We start from the raw sequence: 4,510 nt of genomic DNA, 5'->3' as shown, positions 1-4,510 counted from the left end.
AAAACTACAAGAACTAGGAGCTAAATGCAAATGGAACCGAATGAATATGACAATTATGAAGCTAAAACAGAAATAGAAACTATGATAATGCAAGTATTGAACTAATGCAAGGTAAGTAATGAACAGGATACTAAATGAATGCAACAGAAATGCAACTAGAGTGAAACAGGACAAACACAAATCATAAACACAAGTTCTGGGTTGGAACTCGAGCAAGCACTCGATCGAGTGCTGATCGAGTGCAGGGTCGAGCTGGACAAATACGCAAAACAGAGCAACACAAGAAAAACAGAGCAATACCAAAACCAAATCAAACAACGATCAAACAACATGATTTAAGCTAAGAAATCAATAAACAAGGAAGGTCTTGAGGAGGGATTCATGGGCTGGACTATGATTGAGGTCATCTAACTTGGTCAACAAATCTCAAACAACTTGAGCTAATCTCTAGACATATATTTCTAAGACATGTTTAATCCACTCTCATGGCAAGAAACAATCAAACTCATGCATCTCTAGACTTGTTCTCACAAAGTAAAGAATCTACACAAGCAGGCATTAAGTAATATGTCAAAAATCAAACAAGACTTCTAATCTCTTAGCAAGCCTAATGATAGTCTCTAGATCTAGCCTTATCTATGCTCCTTAGACATTGGTGTGATGCTAAGAGGCTTGAAATCAGATCCTACCCTCTCAGATATAGGATCAGCATTAAGAACATCTAGCCTAGAAGAGATCTACAACAATCAAGCTTGACCAAATCAAACAAACCTCAAACACAACCCAGCCTAACCCATCCTCAAGATCCTAAGCAACTACTCACAAGCATACATGATGAACATCAAAATCATAAACCCAGAAAATACTGAAACTTGCATCATTAGAAAGATAAATCAAAGATCTACAATATTGAAGAAAGAACCAAACTCAAATTCTCAATATTAAGAAAGTTATGAAACCAACAATATTGAAGAATTTAGTCTTTTTCTCCTTTAAAAGAAGTACAAGATCTAAGAAAATAAAAGTGCAAAAGGAATAATCCCAAAAAAGTAAAAACTAGGTTTTTGACTCTCTAAAAAGCTGGACCCTTTGGTGGCTGCAGGTACAAGCCCTTATATAGAAAAAGTAGTGGAAGCCCTAAAAACGCTAAAAGACAAAATAGCCAGGCGGCTCGACCAACTCGACCTGGTGCTCGGTCGAGTGACCGGACGAGTTGGCTCCTCTTGTGCTCCTCCCACTCGGTCGAGTCCCTCTCAGCACACGGTCGAGTGTCTGGTCGAGTGGGCAGTCGAGTTGGACTCCGGACCTTGGTTCTTCAGCCTTAGCTCTCTTGCTTTCTCCTCATGATTGCTTCACTTCTCCTCAGCATTGCTTCCATGCTCCTTAAGCTCCAAAATCACCTGCTTATGCATGAAAAGATGCAAATGCAATGCAACTAAACTCTAATGCAAGAACAGTCCTAAAGCTATGCAATAATGGTCAAAATGGATAGCAAAAGATGCAAAAGATGTGAATATATTAAGGGAAAACAGGGTAAAATATATGAACATCATCGTCACAATGATACAACTGCCTATGATTCGACCACGGTTCCACCAACGAATTAGGTTCTCCAGCCAGTCCACCAGCAGCCGTCTACCCGCTACGTACATCCCTTTGCAACCCTCGGTACGTACATGGCGTTGTGCTGGCCCGGACTAGACCATACCAGCTCCACTTGTCCGAAAATATATATGAAAATAATTGGATTTATTACTTATTATAATGTTTACAAATCAACAAAACACAAATTAAAAATAGTTGGATCTGTTTTGAATGCGAAAGCAAACGACCAAAGAAAACATAGATTTTGCAACACAATACGAAAACATCCTATCCGGTTCCTTAACCTCAACTTCTACCCACTTAATTTCCCTGCAAGAAAAACAATTGTGCTGAAGGGTGAGTAAATCACACATCTGGTTAGGAATATTACTTAGCTTACATAGTTGACATAAATCACACGTCTTCGTTTGACTTACTATTCAAAAGCTTCAAACAGTTAACAGAAATGATTTGGTCTACGAGTATAACATTTTGTATTTAATATGAGTCAGTTAGGTCCGTTAGAGCATGTCCACTACTGTTCTTATTGGGTTGTTCAACCAATTTATCTTTTTTTTTTGAAAAACCCAAAAAATTAGCCCATTAACTGAGAATTGTTGCTCTGAAGAGGAGGGGAAGCAATCCTAAATAAACGATATGTGGCTAATTTTGGTTGGATATTGATTAAATATAAAAGATAAAAAAAAATTCTTAGGTTGCAAATGGTTGTATGATTGAAGAGATTGAACCGCTTGAAAAAAATTATTCAACCAATTTTCACCATTTGTATTGAAAACGTTGAAGAGGTAATATTCAACTTTTTATTCAAGTTGAACATTTTCAACTTGTTCAACTACTATTCCTGGAGATGAATGAGTTGAATATTATTCAAGCCAATTTTGTTCAACCCATTTTTTTAATTTTTGTCAATTTTGAGTAACCATTTGCATTTCTTCTTTCTTTTCCCGACTATCTCTCACTTTCATCTCTCGATGAAACGGTGAATCGATTCAATTGATTGCTTTTTCCGGCATAAACACGTAAGTCTATTTCTCCATTGCTCTGTTTATTTTCATTTCATTTTGTTTGATCTAGGTCAACTAAATCTGATCGAATTAATAGGGTTAAGCTCTTGGTGATGAGCGATGGTCTTCTTAGAGATGTTTGACTGATTTCTTTTTGGTTTGTTTGTGAATCGAAAGGAAATCAAAGATGTATCGGTTCGATAAGGATGTGAATCAGTGGAAGGAGAGAGGATTATCATGTGATAGAGCTCGTTGGTGAAGGCTCTTTTAGAAGGGTTTACAAAGGAAGACGGAAGTATACTGACCATGTAATAAATTGTTGGTTTATCCTCTTCATTATCAAATGCGCTACTTCACTCAGCTTATCATATATCTTAATTTGGTAATTATTATCGTGTTTTGTACTCGTTGGAACCCATCTTAACTGTTGCTTTTACGACTAACATGAATGCTACCTGGGAAAACGTTATGGCTACCTTAAGAGCTCAGAATTTCAGAAGGGTTTTAATCCAGAAGGTATGCTTTGTTTTGTATGACCAATGTTTGTTTTGCTTGTTGTTGTTTACCATTGGAATGCCAGTTCTTGTGACTAATGCATTATCCCTTTTTGTAGCTTATTTGGAACAATCTGCATTCTTTTAACTATCTCTCCTCAACTTGCACATGTGCTTGGTCTATTGATGCTTTCTGTTTCAGTTTTAGTTGGTAAATCCTCTATGTACTATCATTTCTTCTAGAAATTTTCTTTATGCTAATCACTTTTGGTCATCTTTGCTTACTGTTACATCTGCTCACTCGGTTAAATCTCAAAAGCTGTTAAGAGCCATCGTCGAGTCCATCGTTGTTGATGTTGGAGTTCACCACTCTGATATTCTCTGTTGTCGTCAAAGGCGGTTGTTCTTCACCGTTGGTCATACTTGGTCTGTGCTCCATCAAGTGTCCTGCTTGCATAGTAAACAACATGTAGCTTATTATCTTTGCGCTGTCCCAAAACTTATCCAACAGCAAAATCACTTTTGTCGCACATAACTTCAAAGGGCAGATTCCGATCGGGTGGTTGGACTACTGGAGCTGATATCAGTGCTTGCTAAATTGTGAGGAAGGCCTCTAGAAACTCCACATTAAACTCAAACGAGATATCTTTACACAATAGCTGGGTGAGTGGCTTGGAAATTTTGGAAAAATCCTTTATAAAACCATCAATAGAATCCAGTATGGCCGAGGAAGCTACGTATATCTTTCACTGTTTTAGGTGGCTTTGGACTGGACATCACCTCAATCTTGGCCTTGTCAACCTCTATCCCTTTCTCAGAAATCCGATGACCAAGAAAAATCCCATCAGTGACCATAAAATGGCATTTTCCCAATTCAGAACAAGGTGTTTGTCCACACAACGTTGAAGAACCTTGCACAGATTAGACAAACACAAAGATAAAGATGAACCATAGACTGAGAAATCATCCATAAATACCTCCATGATATCCTCAATTAAGTCAGAAAAGATGGACCTCATGCAACACTGGAAGGTAGATGGGGCATTGCATAACCCAAAAGGCATCCGTCGATAAGCGAATGTGTCGTAAGGGCACGTGAATGTTGTCTTCTCCTGATCATCCGGGTGGATTGGAATTTGAAAGAAGCCAGAGTAGCCATCCAGAAAGCAGTAATAAGGGTGATTGGCTAAGTGTTCAAGCATTTGGTCGATGAATTGAATGGGAAAGTGATCCTTCCTGGTGGCTGCATTGAACTTACGGTAGTCGATGCACATTCGTTGTCCTGTGACTGTTCTGGTGGGGATCAACTCATTCTTTTCATTTACAACTACCGTCACCCCTCCTCTCTTTAGTATCACATGGACCAGACTCACCTAAGTGCTGTAGGAGATTGGGAAGATGGCTCCG

The sequence above is a fragment of the Camelina sativa genome, chromosome 1 (genome assembly GCF_000633955.1).
Source record: "Camelina sativa cultivar DH55 chromosome 1, Cs, whole genome shotgun sequence".
Classification (NCBI taxonomy): Eukaryota; Viridiplantae; Streptophyta; class Magnoliopsida; order Brassicales; family Brassicaceae; genus Camelina; species Camelina sativa.
Note: the sequence above shows the minus strand (reverse complement) of the source record.